The 17,845-nt window shown below is 40.1% G+C and overlaps 1 protein-coding gene across 15 annotated transcripts in view; it reads right to left on the minus strand.

Moving 5' to 3' along the window:
• Positions 1-17,845, minus strand: part of TENM2 (teneurin transmembrane protein 2) — a 1,090,181-nt gene that overhangs the window by 407,539 nt on the left and 664,797 nt on the right. The window lies entirely within an intron of this gene.

Here is a 17,845-nt window from a genome sequence, read left to right on the forward strand (position 1 = left end):
AATATTTGAAGACTTATCAGCCCCGCCCACCCCCCGAAGCCCAGCTTTTTTTTAAAAAAATACAATTTTAAGAATCTAGTTGCTCACAAGGCATTTTAATTATTAAAAAGGAGCTGTTAGCAAAAGCAAATAGTCGCAAAAGCGAGGAGGAAAGAGCAAGGCGATGGGGCAAGGAAGGACAAAATACGAAGTACGTTGGCTACACTGAAAAACATGTCAGTTGCCTAAATTAAGTTACCTTGGTACCCGCCAAAAGCAAAAAACAACAACAAATAACTCCAACCAAACTCACTCTTTTGTTTTCCTTCTGAACTGCTAAAAAAATGAGATTCTTAAATAGCCAGAGAAGACCGAAAATACGGAGATCAGGTTATTTCGGGCAAAACTGGAAAGTTTTAAATTGTGACCTGTACTATAGTTGTAGTAAAGGCTAAAACACGGTGATAAACAATATGATTTGGAGAAAACTGATCCAGGTGATTCTGCATACAACGACATTAGTTTTCAGCACACATCGTTTCAGTTTAAAAGGAAACTGGCTATTTTCATATTGTAATTTATCTTTGCTCTTGGAAGTTACAAAAGTCAATACAAAGCAAACACAACATTCAGAACATTAATCATAACACCACCTCAACACAACTGGTGAGTTTGAGTATTTCCTTTTTTGGAATAATCAAACTCTCTTGTGTTACCACTCTAGTTATAGAAATCCATTATCAGAAAGCAAGACTTTCATACATAGGCTAAAAATCTGAATTTGAAAACGATTTCTGTATGTGTCAAATGGAGATTGGACTATTTGTTGAAAAAAGACAGAGCTGAAAACTTTATAGATACTGGCATTTTTTTTAAAAGAAAATCTTGCTTCCATTTAAGAACTATTTGGTCTATTTGTGAATCTTTCCTATTAGTGACCATTACATCATTTTCTTGCAGATATTTGAAATTGCCCTTTTCTTCGGATATGTGGGTCACCTGTTTCTACTAAGCATGCCCCTATATTAGTAATTTGTTAGCTTGCTTGAATCACAGTCGAAAACCCTTCAGCCTCAGTTTGCAGCAATAAATTCAACTGACAGTTGAAATTTGGAACACTCACTTAATATTGATTCTGAATGTAATAACAAGCGACATGACCTTTTGGAGGGTGTAAAATATGGCTGCCACAACATCTGTGCCACATTTCTTGCTGTTTAGTAATATGCTGTAACAGCATGGAGCTGGCATTAAAGCTAAGCTTTATTATCAAGCAGATCACTCCATCTCTCTGGCTTCATTAAAAAAAATGCTTTCAGCTTCTGGAGCTGGTATAGACTATAATACACATCACTGTTTCTGAGACCTAATTTACCCTGCAGTAAGAAAAGAAAAAGATATTTGACTACTTAAAAAAAATCTGTCAGACATAGTAAATTCCAGCAGACTAAAAACCGACACAAGTCTTCCTGACTGTAGGGAGGAGGAATTCTGCATTAAGTATCCTAACCAAACATCTACTGAGTTGATACCATGTATTGTGTCTTCCTGGGTGTGAGAAAATGCCCTCACATCCTCATTTCCACTCTGACAAAAGAAACGAGATTAACAGCACTTCTAATGGACTGACACCAAAACACCATTCTAATTTAGCATTACCCCAGGAAACCTTGAACAAAATTTGCCACGTTGGATACAGAAAATGCTTGCATCTGATTTACTTTCAGTGTTTTTCTTTGAAGTGCTAGTATCTTTAAGATATATTCCAAGTAGGCAGAACATCAATTTCTACACTTTAAAATTTTTAATTTAAGCCAGTTAAAAATTGTCAAAAAAAGGCTAACCACATTTCAACAGCAGAATTCTGTCACAGAATACACAAAAAATAAAAATCACAATGCATTGCGAAGATCATTTTAAGTATCTTTTGACTTCTATTTGCCACCATAGTATGTATATTGAAATGATGAACCCTTTATCCTTATAGTCATCTCCTGATGAACATTAAAATAATGCAGCACGTTTTTACCAAGTCATTTTAATTCCAGGGTTTGTACTACAGTTTCTGCACTTCCAAATACCTGGCAACAGTTAAAAATGATTTAGTTCTCATCTTTGGGAGGGAAATATTACAATCCTTTACATTTACAGTTAAATATAATTTCAAAATAAAAGACCAGTCAGCACTTTAAAAAGAGATGTAACATATGGAACAAGGAAGATGCTTCTGTTCTTATTAATAGGTCATCCATTGCAAGCCATGCTTTTGTGCATATCTGTATTGGTCTAATACAGTGGCAATCTATATCAAGGCCATTATTAAAGTACACTTTTATGTATTAGGAACTGCAGACTGTTGGTCTGATTCTTAGTAAGTGTTTTATCCAAAGAAATGCCAACGATGGCAGGTAACTGAAGAACATTCAACTTCCAAGCATCACCACTAAACTTGAGGAGCAACTATGATTTGAATTATAACCCTTGGGATTCTCAGAGGGAATATCCATTTGTTATAAAATTCAACTGCCACTATGCATCAGTGCTGATACATAGTTGATAAAACTAGAGGTAAATTTTCCTGACAATAAAGACAGAATGAATTTTAAAAGAAAACCATATTAATAAGCATACTTAAAAATTGGCATGCCTTTGGGTGTAATCTTGTATCTGAATTAAAAGAATAAGCTAAAATGTTAAGGGCCAATTTCTGCCTACCCCTTAGACCGCGGGACCATCCTGTCCGACCCCCAAGCTCCTGGCCCAGAAGGCTAGCCCCCAGCCCCGCCGCACTGTCCCTCCTCCCCCGCAGCCTCATCTAGCTCGCTCGTTCGTGCCGGTGGCGGAGCTGTGAGCTCCTGGGGCAGCACAGCTCCAGAGCCCGGCCTGACCTGGTCTCTGTGTTGCGTGGTGGCGGCGGCGGCGTGGCCCGGCTTCAGCCGGGCGGCATGGCTGTAGTGCCGCCAGCCACCGGTACTCCAGGCAGCACAGTAAGGGGGCAGGGGGGATTGGATAGAAGGCAGGGGAGTTTGGGTTGGTGGTCGGGGGGGGATGTGGATAAGGGTCGGGGTGGTCGGGGGGGAATAGGGAGTTGAATGGGGGCAGGGATCCCGGGGGGGCAGTCAGGAAGGAGGGGGGATTGGATGGGATGGCGTGGTCCCCGGGGCAGTCAGGGGACAGGGAAAAGGGGTGGTTGGATGGGGCGAGGGTCCTGGGGGGGCAGATAGGAGGTGGGGGCCGGGCCACGACGCCCTCCCCTAACCGGCCCGCCATACAATTTACGAAACCCCATGCGGCCCTCAGACCAAAAGTGAACCGCCCGTGTGTTAGACCCACTCTGAACAAGGTTAGGTGATACAATGATAAAAACACAAGCAATCTGAATATATTAACCCTCCCACTCTTACTATAATAGGTAAAGTTTCAATGGCAGTTGTGCAGTAATGGGAGATTTCCTGAAAAAAAGTCTTGCATGGACAAGAGGTGAGAATGAGTGACTAGAAGGGAAAGAATGTTCAACTGCCTTGAATATAAAGGAATTTCTGGTTCATTTGAACCAGATGGAGAATAAAGTAGTACACTTTTTAAACTTTTTGACTGACATTTCAGCTGCCTCCCATCTCATAATTAGCTATTACCATAAAGGAATAAGTTCTATTAAAGGTCAAAGAAGAAGAAAAGGGCTTTAATCAAAGACCTCAAGGGCCCATGTGTTTGGTCTTTCCCAAAGCTTCCAGATAACATACAGAGTGTTTTGAAACTTTGCCAGTTTAATCTGAGTTTAATTTATTCCAATTTTGCACAACTTAACTGCATGATATTTGCCCCCTTGAAGAGAGGTGTTAAAAGTCCTACATGGTGGAATCAATTAAGGGATCAGAGACAGCCATGTGCTCAAAGCTCTGAGAGAGGATTTGTCACTATGCAGTTGTATCTGACTTGAGAGTTTAACTGCACAACCAGGCCTTACAGTTGTAAGTGGCATATCCAGAAAACAACATGATTAGTCTTAATAGTTTTAAAAAAGTCCTCCTTAGAGGCTTAATCCTACTCCTTTACTTCACTACTAAACAATTACCTGCCCTGTTTACTAAGATGCTGATGTGGCCTTGTTCCTGGCACCCTTTGAGGCAAGCAGAAAGGGTAAAATCATCAGAAAAAGCCAAGGTAAACAGCCACGAATTGGATTACTCCTACATTCTCAGCTGAGGTAGGATTCAAAACTAATCTGATTATATGTATATTATGAGCCACTAAGCATCTTTCTGCAGCAATTACCAAGCTTTCACACATAAAAGAGGGCATTTTCTTTAGCACTGGGCTAATCCATCAAGTGTTTAGCTTCAAAGGGAAAGTTAAAAAAAAGAGAGAATGACTGAAGTGGGTTTATAAAGCAGTGATATTTCTTTTTTTATTGAACTAGAGAGGATTATTTTCAACTTTTAAACATACTGAAACAATTTTTGAATATAATACAATTTCATTTTTAAACTGCTTCTTTGGACTTTCAGAACTTGGCACACAGTCATATAACTTTACAATTTCAAAAAGCTTCAGAGCAGTTGCTTGCGGTGCTGTCAGGGTTTCTGATATAAACCCTGGTATTGAGGGCTTTCATGGTTCTGGGGACACTTTAATTGGCAGCAGGTTGACAGCTGGCATACATGTTCCCAGACAAAATGACATGATAATTATCTTTTATTTATTTTTTGAATTATGGCTCAAATTGGTTAGGGAACTTTTGAGTTATATATAAAACTGTACCTAAAATGTGATTTCTATTTTGTGTAATTCTAGAACAAAATATGACTGAAAATAGAGACTTGGAATGACAGATTGATATGCAAGCACACACATGTTCCCCTCCATGTACTTGTACATGCTTAGGGTTTGATTTTACGAAAGTGGCAAATTAACGTATTAATAGAGCTGTAGGGGTAGATATCGGCAAAAATGATCTACTCTGTGACCTGAGTCTTTCTGGCTATATGAAAATCTGGTGCAGTTCCTTCCCCTCAGTTCAAATATGCACAAAAATAAACTCTTTCATTTAAATAAATTACAATTTCAAATGTCAGGGCTGCTACAGTGGTCATATTCCAAAAACAAGAGAGAATACAGCATCAAAGTGCTAGCTGTTCAATACTTGGAGGACAAGTGGGATTGTTTGTTTTTTGTTTCCCCCATCCGTGCCCTCCATATCAATTAATTTTTGAGTCCCAAATCCAACTCTGTCTGCTAGCAATCACATGTACATTGACTCTAAAAGAGTCAACAAATTGCTTGGCTAGCTACTTAATGCCTAAGTCTTGCTAAGGGCTACAGAAGTTCCTTATCCTTGAGCAGAGTTATGATGATTTCTATGGAACTCCATATTGGGTAGGGCATATGCATGAAGATCCCATTGCAGGACCATGGAAGTAAGTATCTCTCTCAATTAGCTGAGTGTATAACAAATACCGGGCTGCAAATCATCTGGGCCCCAATCATCCATGCACACTTCCACTGCTTTCAAAAGTAGCACACTCGTAAAACTCTTTTGCAACCCAGACCTTTCTAAGACTAGGTACCATGGGCCAGATTCTGATCTCAGTTACATTGAAGTAACTCTTGTGACTTCATTTTCACCAGTGAAATTGAAGATAGAATGTGACCAAATGCAACATCAACTTTTGAAATATTAAATTATATTGTATATTACTATTATACACAGATGTAAATCCAGTAAGTTGGCTGCTTAGAAGTGCATGTGTATATACATACACCTACATGCATGCATTTTTAAACAGCTAACTTACTGTATTTGAATTTAAGTATCCAGTGCTGTATGTGCAGAAACTACTCTCCATAATATCCATTAAGTATGAGCCTTCTCTGCTATAGAGTATTTTCTATTAATATATAAGATTGGGCTTTCAGTAAAAAAGTTTGCATTGTATTGATAATGTTAGTAAACCTGGTTCAATGACAACGGATTTGTAATAGACAGGGTTTTGCACTTAAAAAATTCAGATGTGGGCATGCAGGCACATGAACAGACTATTGTACCCAAAATTCATTCAGCATGGCATTCTCAAACTGAGTCCAAACACAGTCACGAACATAAAGATGGTGGAAGCAGTCTAAAAAACACTTAGTAGTAGATATGATTTTAGGGGGATTCACTATTAGAAGTAGTAAAAAAATCTTACCTGAAGGAACAAGGCAGAAGATCTTTTTAACTGTGCCCATAGTATGTGTATCTAAATAACCAGCCGTCGCTTATTTTATGACTTATACAATCTTTAAAAATGAAGGGGTGTGTGCACGTGCACGTGTGCACATATGCAGGAGACATGAAATGCTCAGTGAAAACTACATACCACGGTAAAGGTAGAGGGATACTTAATAAATATATTCAAAACAACTAACTATTGCCCCGCAATCCCTCTCCTGAAAAAACAAAACAAATCTCAACCTAAAGCACATGCACAAGATGGGATAAGACACAAGACAAAATAAATCACATGTAAATGGACAATCATATTAAATTATGAATTAAATATTAATAAGGGAGATTAAGCTGAATATTAACAATGAGACATAAAACCAGATTTTATTAAAAATAAAAAAAAGACTAAAAGAAGCCCATTAATGCCAAAACAATGAAGAAGGATACTCCATTTGACCAAAAATATAACAAATACATATAACTGGTGACCAAATCTTTTTGTTGTTTAACAGTGTGCTCAATTACATTTGTGGGTTTTTTATTTAGAGTCAAGTTTTTAATAAACTCCAGTAACCTTTTAGCTGTAATAGTACTAGAGCTCTTAGGAACTATCTATCTATATCTCTCTACACACACACACACACACACACACACACACACACACACTGCAGCAAAAGTTGACTTCGTAATCATTTTTAGTATTGACTGCACAAAATCTTAGTAATGCTATCAGCATGTCCAGCTGTAGTATGAACAACTAACACCCTGACAATAAGAATACATCATAACACACATCATAACCCAAAGAATTTTTTACATTGTTAAAAAAAGCTATTACATTGTTAAAAAAAGCTAATGCCTTCAGTAACATTACATAGCAGGCACATACAAATGACAACAACAGTTGGAGAACACTTCAATTTCCCTGGCCACTCGATTACAGAACTAAAAGTCGCAATATTAGTACAAAAAAACCTTCAAAAACAGACTCCAACGAGAGACTGCTGAATTGGAATTAATTTGCAAATTGGACACCATTAAATTAGGCTTGAATAAAGACTGGGAGTGGATGGCCATTACACAAAGTAAAACGATTTCCCCATGCTTTCCCCCCCTCACCCCCCCACAGTTCCTCACATCTCCTTGTCAATGGCTGGAAATGGGCCATTTTCATTACCACTACAAACAATTCTTTTTCTCTCCTGCTGATTATAGCTCCCTTAACTGATCACTCTCCTTAGAGTGCGTATGGTAACACCCCTTGTTTCATGTTCTCTGTGTATATTCTGACAAAGTTCCTCCTCTATCTTGGTGGGTCCTGCGCTTATTGGCCGATTTTCTTGCCTCAGAGATTCACCACGTGGGCTGGAGAACAGCCCAGAGACCTTCCCCTCTGGAAGAACCCACAGTCCAGGTCAATTGGGAGGTTTGGGGGGAACCCGGGCCCGCCCTCTACTCCGGGTTCCAGCCCAGGGTCCTGTGGACTGCAGCTGTCTATAGTGCCTCCTGTAACAGCTGCATGACAGCTACAACTCCCTGGGCTACTTCCCCATGGCCTCCTGTCTAGCCTCTTCCCCTGTGGCAAGTGAGGGGGGAACCCAGACCCACCCACTACTCCAGGTCCCGGCGCCAGGACCCTCTGAACTGCAGTTTCTTACTGTGTTCCTTTTCCCTCAACTACTGCATCATTTCCTTGCAGGGGTGGCTCTATGTATTTTGCCGCCCCAAGCACGGCAGTCAGGCAGCTTTTGGCAGCATGCCTGTGGGAGGTCCGCTGGTAACACGGATTCGGTGGCATAGCTGCGGGAGGTCCGCCAGTCCTGCGCCTTTGGCGTACCCGCCACTGAATTGCCGCCGAAACTACGGGACCGGTGGACCTCCCGCAGGCATGCCGCTGAAGGCTGCCTGACTGCCGGCCTCACGGCGACCGGCAGGCCGCCCCCCGCAGCTTGCTGCCCCAGGCACGCGCTTGGTGCGCTGGTGCCTGGAGCCGCCCCTGTTTCCTTGAGCCACAGCACCCTACTCAGTCCCAGCAGCCCATCCTCTGGTCCCTGTGTGCACAGCTCTGTCCAAGGTGCTACAGTGTTGTGGCCTACTAGAGATGCAGTCTTCTCTCCTTGACCTCCCAGAAGCCACTGACCCTGATCTGCACTATGGCTCTTCTTATATGGGCCTGCTGGGCCCAGATCGGATGCTCCTTGCAGCCTCTCTCTCCTATTGGCTGCTTCGTGCGCAACCTCTCTAGTGTGGGGCAGACACTCTATCACAGGGCAGTTACTAAAAAACACAGTTGCATCCAAGCCACAATGGATCCATCCGAATAACTTCCTCGTAGGACTGAAAAAACATTCCAACTGCTCACTAAGTTATATGCAGAGGCTGTGCTGCTGAAAGTGCAAATATAAAACCAACTCCTTTCATCTTCTTTAGATGTTGAGCATCCAACATGACTTAGTATAAAAGTGCCAAGATGTTCACCTCAGGCTTTGGATTAATTTATCTCCCAAAGTGCTATCATTCTATGTCTGCACCAGATAGACCTCACTGGAAACATTCACTGAAGAGTTCATCTGCATACCTATTTGCATGTGCATATCTATCAGTCATAGAAAAAAAAGTGCCACACACAGTAGGCTTGGCTGAGCTCCCCATTGACACACAGAGAATGAACATTTATCTAGAGATCATAAATATGCATTTTGGCAATGTTTATCCCAGTGTGTGGGTAATAGACTGAATATGGCTAAAACTAGTAAAACTCAATCCTCACAGGCCCACAGTTTCCAAATGTCCTTTTACAACTACAAAATTACTCCATTTAGATGTAAAGGATCAGGCAAATGTAGTACATTTGTAAACATTCTTTCTTGTGCAGCTGAAAATACATAGCCAAGAAAAACATTCCAAGCAGCTTACTATTTAAAAGTATACAACCTACATATCAATGCTACTGAAAACTGGCAATGTTAATGCATAAGTAATCTTGTGGAATATGCCTCTGTGATTAGAAAACATTCCAAAATGATTTTACACATGAGCATTCCTGATTTTAGAATTGTATTCTCTCTCTCTCTCTCTCTGATAGTCCATGTCTAAGTGTACCTGTTCTGATAAATCAGAGTTGCAAGAAGCACAGTGGAATATTGTGAGAGCTGCATTCTGGCTGCATCTGACCTCAATTGATTGGACCACCTTTCTAGTAAGAAAACTGGGATTAACAATATGTTGTCTGCCAGTTACTCATCAGATAGTGTACAAAGCAGAGGTGTGAGAATTGGGGAAAAACCTCCTCTCTTTAAATTAAAGCTTTCCAAGATCAACAAGTTTGTGAGCCTGGGGAAAGCTTAATTAAAGTAAATAAAAAAAAATTAAGAGAGAAGCAATGTTAAGGCAGCAAGGGAAAAAATAGTAGGTCCAGGAAAAGCCGGAAGTCATTTATCATTAATTCATGGGGTGGGCTATATTAAGGACAGCAAATACTACACTCCTCTTCTTGTCCTGTCTGTCTGCCATGTAACAGAAATCAAGCTTTTAAAAGTGATATGTTGTCACATCACCACCCATTCTTCATTTAGGCTAGATTTTCAGGCAGCTTCTTTCCCAACCACCAGCTGGCCGCAATTGACTTACAAGTGTGAAAGAGCTCATGTAAGTGCTATCAAATGCAGATATTTGCACCTACCCAAGGTAAAGTACAAGTACATACATGAACTATTTTGTACATGCAAAAGTGGGGGCTGAAATTCTTGTTCTGATTCTGATGTTCAAGTCATAGCTCATGAACTTTCCCACATATAGTCCAACCCTCACAACACCCAATTAAAAAAAAATCACATTCAGATTGCAGCATTTCAGTAGCTGTGCTGGCAACAGCACTTGGATCTACTTGACATTTACTGATCATCTGGTGGGTTCAGTGGTGCAATTTGTGGTTTCAGAAGCACAAAGCTAATGATGAAACAAAGAAGCAGTAATATTGTCAATGATTGGGGCTTACTGGCCCGGATTCAACTTTGTGATCAACAGCTGAAGGCAACTGAACACAGAAGAATCAAGAAGTAAGTGATCGTGGTTCAAGTGCCACACAGGGGCAAATGTTACAAACAAGTATTTTAACCCCAAACCTCAAAAATGGTTACATTTTTCACCTTCCAATTATAATTGACCACCAGAGTATGAGTGTAAACATGGATGTTCTCTCTTTGCTAATAAAGCTTCTCTTCCTACCACACTGATTCAGTGAATTCACTCCAGTCCAGTGTCATTAGTGGAGTGGATTGAGGTCCAAAAATCAGGATTAAAATAATTAGAATACTTCTAAAAACCCAGTAAGGTTGACTCAGCCCTTCATCCTTCTGAAGCAGGTGAGCTCCATGAAGGTGTTTCAGATGAGGCTTTGTGCAGACATTAAATGACCCATGACACTTGTTGATATGAGAAGGGGTTTTCCTCAATGTTCCTAGTAATATTTTCCCTCTCTCCATTGTGCAACATGCTGTGTTAGTTGCTACTCTCCACCTGTGGCTACATTTCACTGGTTTTGTATGTTTGTACGTATGGGAGTCGTAGAGGGCAATGGGGGCATCCCTATTATTTCTAATAAGCCCTCTGCTGCAGACCTGATTCATTAAATGATACCACAAACTCTGGACTGTAGTGTTACTGAAAATACCAGGCAGGAGACTGAGAAGAAAGGAGACAACTTCTCTTTACAAGCAAAACACCTTGATAATTAGCTACAAAGGAAAAGAAATAAAGGAAAGCTTGCATGACAGTTCAATTGAGTGTCGATGAAATATCTGACTTTATAAAGTTTGCCTGGGCGTGGCAGTAGTTCTTTAAACAGAATGGCAGTGGCTTTAAAATGGTTTGAATTAGGAGTAGTAAATATTTTGGCTAAAACTGTAGTGCAATTTTGATTGCCTTGCAACCTCAATGAAAACTTAATGAAGTGTCTTTAGTTGGATGCTTTAAAATTAGGTCAAAGTGAAAATTGAATGCAGATGCTACCTTATAATAGGCTGAATAACTTGCAACGGCACATCCAGGAAAAGCACCACAACAAAAGAACTGTGCCCAGCATGTCAGAATATTATCGATGAATGGAGATCAATACAGAATAAACCTGTGCAAATGTTTTCTTTGTTGTTACTTACTACACTGGGTGATGGGGCAAAATGTACCACCCTGTCCACAAGATGGTATCCTCCACCTCTTCCTTGCATACCAATGGAATGTCAGCTGTTAAAAACCTGACACTGCTCTTCAGTGCAGTAAAATCCAGCCACAAAGTGGTCACTGTGTATATATTAATAACATACAATCCCGCTTATTCTTTATTCTTTATTCTATCTTCCCTACCTAACAAAACCTCTGAGCATCCTTGTGTGATGATAACAATTAGTAAGCTTTCTACAGCTGACATGTTCAACACGAAAAAAAGAAAAAAAATTAAAGGGACCTAGTGAGCTTCTTGCAATTGGCCACAGAAGGTTAAGTCCAACAGTTTTTCTACCTCCCTCTAGGACACCAAAGAATAAAGTTTTTTTCTTTTGAATTCAGAAATTAGATGGTCACAGTGACTTTGATTTCCCAACCCAACAGGCAATGTGAGTGTGATGGGTTGGATCACAGAAACCACCTTGGGAACTGCCAACTGCTGTGCCAAGACTACTTCTGCCCCTGCTTTCCCTTCTGCCAGCTTGGGACTCTAGCACCCTGTCTTGTTGAGCCAGACAGGCCAGTCTGCTCCAACACCGACCCAGGGTCTGAACCACGTGCCCCAAAGCTGGAGATTTAACTGAAAGCAGCTTACAGAAGTGTTCCTGTCTTTAACACTCAGATGCCCAACTCCCAATGGGGTCTAAACCCCAAATGAATCCGTTTTACCCTGTATAGAGCTTATACAGGGTAAACTCATAAATTGTTCACCCTCTATAACATTGCACAGCTGTTTGCCCCCCCCCCCCCCGCACCCTCAGGTATTGATACATACTCTGGGTTAATTAATAAATAAAAAGTTATTTTATTAAATACAGAACGTAGGATTTAAGTGGTTCCAAGTAGTAAGTGAATTACCAAGTAAAATAGAATAAAACATGCAAATCTACGCCTAATACAGTAATAAAACTGAATACAGATAAAATCTCACCCTCAGAGATGTTTCAATAAGTTTCTTTCACAGACTGGACACCTTCTGGGCACAATCCTTTCCCCTGGTACAGCCCTTGTTCCAGCTCGGGTGGTAGCTAGGGGATTTCTCATGATGGCTGCCTTGTTTGTTCTGTCACACCCACTTATATATCTTTTGTATAAGGAGGGAATCCTTTGTCCCTTTGGATTCCCACCGCTTCTTTTTAATGGAAAAGCACCAGGTTAAAGATGGATTCCAGTTCAGGTGACATGATCACGTCACTGTAAGACTTCATTACCCACTTGCCAGCACACATGTATACAGGAAGTCTTACAAGTAAAACAGAGCTATCTACAGTCAATTGTCCTGGTTAATGGGAGCCATTAAGATTCCAAACTACCATTAATGGCCCACACTTTACATAATTACAATAGGCCCTCAGTGTTATATTTCATATTTCTAGTTTCAGATACAAGAGTGATACATTTATACAAATAGGATGACCACACTCAGTACATTATAAACTTTGTAATGATACCTTACAAAAGACCTTTTGCATGAAGCATATTTTAGTTACATTATATTCACACTCATCAGCATACTTTCAGAAAATCATATACAGTGCAACGTCACAGTGGGAATCAAACTACAGTTCTGAAAAACAGTAAGATCCTCAGGCTAGCCCCAAGCATGTTGAGGCACTACAGCTGTTAATTTTTTCCCCCCAATATGCACACTGGTTACTGTAGTACTCGCAGTTTATTGAAGAAAAATAGAACACAAAATAAAATTACATAAAGGTGATTTAAATTCTTTTTTTAAAAAACAAACTAAAAAGTAAACAAATGCTACTGCTTAATACTGATCTTAGAAATAAATTCTAGTTAATATATCTATCACCCCAAACCCTCTTGGATATGATTTTATGACCTCTAAAATTCAGATACAATGGAAACAAATATTTATACTCAGAATTGTTAGCTATATAAAACATGGCAAGACAAAAATAGTTAACATCTGATTGTTGATCAGATGCCACTGAGAAGTATGTTGGTGGTCTCAATTAAGTTTCTAGCACAAGTTGCTACATTCACAAAATCCAATCCCTGTAGTTAGTAATAAGTGGCATTCTTGTTGGTTGTCACATAAAAGAAGACATAGAACAACTGGGCAATGGATAGTGAACTATTCTCTTGCACTTGAAAAGTGGTTTCTTCACAATATGGTTATCACATGCCGGTGGGAGTGTTTTGGGAAGCTTGCATTGTCACTGCTCTTAAGGTTTGATCCAACATGCCCTGAATTCAATGGGCATTGAATCTAGGCCCTTAGTGAACTTGTTCTAAAGACAAAGAAAGGGCTTCATTCTTCAGAACTAGCAATATAAACAAATAAACCAAACAAAAAAGACAATTTTTTTTAAGGGAAGATTATCTAAGTTATATGCTGGCATTTTTCAAATTCAATAGTATCTCGGACGATGCTGGATGATTGAGTCTGACCATTTATGTCATTTATAGTACCCCGGTTATACAGTGGCAACAGATCTTGTACAAAGTATGTCATGTAAGGTGTCAATGGAAAAGTTATGATTTGATAAGTATGATTATTCTGATTTTATGTATGTATCATCTTTGTATCTAAAATTATGAATATTGGCCATGGATTTGTATCTTATACATATGTTGTATTACTGGGAAACACCCACCAGATAAGATTTACTTTTAAGGCCAGACAGCTATATGTTGATGGCCCATTAAGGACATTTCACTCTAACAATAGAGAATAAAAGAAACTCATTCTGCTCAGTAAGCCTTTCTGAGGATGCCTCAGCAAGAATATGGGCAATGGCTGCCCCTGAGAGTCATTAAAGCATGTAAGGACATGTGATTTGCTCACGTGACCCTGGACTCCATCTTGGTCCAGTAACGTTGCACAAAGAGAGGCTGTGAGCTTTGTTACATGCACATGGGAGAGGATATAAAAGACTCCTGAAATATCTCCATCTTGTCTTAATTTCCTATGTCATTTCTCTGGACTGGATTTCTAACAAGGAAGCTTTGAACAAGGACTGATGACCCCCAGTATGCTTGGGTAATTTCCAGAGAGACTTTTGCAAGCTAGCAGTTTATTCATTTACTGCTATGATTCTGATCTATCAACACTGAACATCACGTGTATGTATATGATGTATTAACCATTAATAACTCTATTCTTCTTTTATTATTAAACCTTTAGTTTTAATTACTAAATGATTGGGATCAGCATGATTATTGAACAAGATCTGAGTTATATGCTGACCTGGCTAAGTGGCTGATCTCTTGGGATGGGAAGGTCCTTATATATGATGAAATTGGTTTTCAATAATTATTCACCATAAAGGCCTATGTCTGGCTGGTGAGCCAAGGGCTGGGATGCCTAAGGAGATTGCATTTTTGGCTTCTTGTTAACCAGAGTGGTGATACAGAAGTTTACTTTTGTTACTGGCTTGTTATAATCTAATGATAGAGTAACCACCAGCTTCGGGGTGAGTCTGCCCTATTTCTCAGCAGTTTGTTCTGAATTTGGCAGTCTCAGCTGAGAGCCACTGAGGCACGGTGACATCTACTAATTGGTCAACATAGGTATTTTATTCAATCCACATGGCATCTATCCACATTAAAAAGAATTCACTGCATAATACAATACAATGTACTATGCCAGGTAACATCACTTTATTACATAATAAAATAAGTAATAAACAAAACAAGAATCACTAACATGACATTTTAAATCTTACAGAAAAAGTAAAATATTTAAATGTCACATGACAAAATTGGCCAGATTCATTAAGAACAATTTACTGGTAGTTAAAATTTTTCATTTTTAAAATCTGAATAAAACTAGAGTACTCCCACATCTTTCTTTATCTACCTTTGAATTTCAGTGAAAAGGCCTACTGATAACTACTGAATTTCTGTTTGTAGGAAATCTGGCTCTTATGTAGCTAATATTACAAACTGACATATGTTATAGAATATTGAAATGGAGAAATGCTCACCAGAAGTATTCATTACCTTTTATAAGGAAAGGAAAAATGCCACTTTTCCCTGACAAAGTGAAATGTCACAGTATGCCATTCCTTTAATCGATTTAGCCCATTGCAACTTGATTTTTTGCTTCACAAGTCTGAAGAGATACGGTTTTACACAGACACCATAAATGTTTGTAAAAAAACTATATATTATTTCATTACCTAGGAGGTTCAAGTGGTAAACTGCTGATGCATATCTTAACAAAATAGTAATCAAACTAGTACTGAGGAGAGGCCATCTAGACATTTTCCTGTTCCATGCATACCAATCAGCGATTCAATTGACACCTTCCTCAGTGAAACAGAAATCACGATAAACTATTCTGAGACCGAATTTAGGCTACAATCCCACACTGTGATCTGCATAGGTGCTGCAGTCCAGCCTCAGTGGAGATCTGCCTGGACATAGCAGTCTGCCAGCACTGATCACAATACAGGATCACAAGCTGCAAAGACTTGACCAATCTTGCGTGAATGTCTGTCCTTTTCATAATCTCATTTCTGTTTGTCACTATGTGAGATCTGCTAGAATCAATCACTCAATAATACTAATAATCCTTAGCTATTTTATAGGGTTTCTGACCTGTAGGATCTCAGTTGTGGTGCACATTTGCCTCCTTGTGCACAAGATCAGAATCTTTGTCCAGCACTGTCATTTGGGGCCACACCAACACTCTGTGTCCCCTCATATTCCCTTTCCCTCCCATCCACTGGGCAAAGTAACCTTAGACACCTCTCAGTTCCCTCGCAAGATCAGAATCTCAGCAGGGATGAACTGTGGAAAAAAAGGTGGGGAGGCGAGCTGGTTGTAGGAATCCACAGAAAAAAGTCTGAAAGAACTAGAGTTACTGTAAGGTTAGTAGTCTCTTTCTTTCTTTCTTTCTTTCTTTCTTTCTCTTTCTTTCAATTTTGGTCATGCGGAAGCCACCTATGTTGACTCCTTAGCACTTCACAAATCAATAGGAGGAGGGTCTGAGGAGTCCGAGCTATAGCTAGCTAAATAAGTATTGTAGAACTGCTCTGCTGAATTTGGTATCTGATCTAGTTGTCAAATCCATTTGGTAAAGGTATAGTCTGTGCTCCATGTGGTGGTTCTGCAGATTTCTGATAAAGGAATATTTCCTAGCAATGTTGAAGATGTTGCCTGGATCTAGTTCAGTGGGCCCTGATGCTGAAAGGAAGGGGCATCTCTGCAAGCTGGTAGCCAATTATAATGTACTGAGTGATCCACTTGAATAATCTCTAGGAAGAGATGACCTGTACATTCACAGCCCTCCCTAATGCCACAAATAAGCGGGATGCTTTCCTAAATGACATTGTCCTATCTAAATAATAAAGAAGGGCTCTGGAAACATCTGAAGTATGAAGCTAGGTTTTTCCTGAGTTTCAGTGTGGTTTGGGGATGAAAATGGGAAGACTGATTATTTGGTTTACATGAAAATCAGACACCATGTTGGTGAGCAGCTCAGGGTGGGATCTCAGCACCAACCTATCCTGCGAAAGACAGGGTAAAGGGAAGTCTGTCATTAGTGCTTGAATCTTCCTAACTCTCCTGCTGAGGTGAAAGCTGCCAGGAATGAAGTGTTGAGTGTGAGGTAGTGAAGAGAGCACAGCAGAATGGGGCAGGTGTTCGATAAGGCCCATAAGAATGACATTAAGATCCCAAGACAGGGGAAGCTCCCAAATGGGGAGATCGGCATGAACCAATCCTTTTAGCAATTTTGAGAGTGTGATGAGAGAACACTATACTTGTTTGCACAGGACAGAGGCACACTGAAATGACAGCTAAATGAACCATGATAAAACTGATGGTGAGGCCCGATAACTTGAGCTGCAAGATGTAATGCAGAATCCTGGGAACTGAAGCCTGCAATCAGTCGAGACCCTGTGGTGAAGCCCAGATGGAAAATCTCTTCCACTTTGATCTGGAGACTGATTTTGTAGAGGGTTTCTTGCTCTGCATCATGGATCTCTTGGGCTTCTTTGAAACAATCCTTTTGTATTGTGCTCATTCAGCCAACAGCCAAGGATTCAGGTGTAGCAATAAGAGGCCTGGGTGGAGAATTTGTCTTTGATTCTGGGAGGGTAAGCCTAGATACTAGAGAGAGGGATCAGTAGCTGTGTTTACAGATGCAGTAGATATGTAGATCTTGAGACCAGGGGATGATGAAAGCATTCTGGAAGGACCCCAGGCTGGTACCCTGCTCTGGGGCAGAAGAGAAGGCATTTGTTGGCAGCAAACATATGTATCACAGGGGAGCCCATTTGTGGGATATAGTCTTGAGAACAGTGCCCTTCAGTGACCACTCATGGCTGGCTGAATACTGTTTGCTTAGGTAATCTGTCAGATAATTGTTCGTTCCTGGTAAAGGAAGGACCAGGGGATTTACCCCTCCTATTCCAATGAAAAGGATTGGTTCTGTAAATCACCCTTCGAGCGGAGCTCAGATCT

The sequence above is a fragment of the Chrysemys picta genome, chromosome 8 (assembly GCF_011386835.1).
Source record: "Chrysemys picta bellii isolate R12L10 chromosome 8, ASM1138683v2, whole genome shotgun sequence".
In the NCBI taxonomy this organism is placed as follows: domain Eukaryota; kingdom Metazoa; phylum Chordata; order Testudines; family Emydidae; genus Chrysemys; species Chrysemys picta.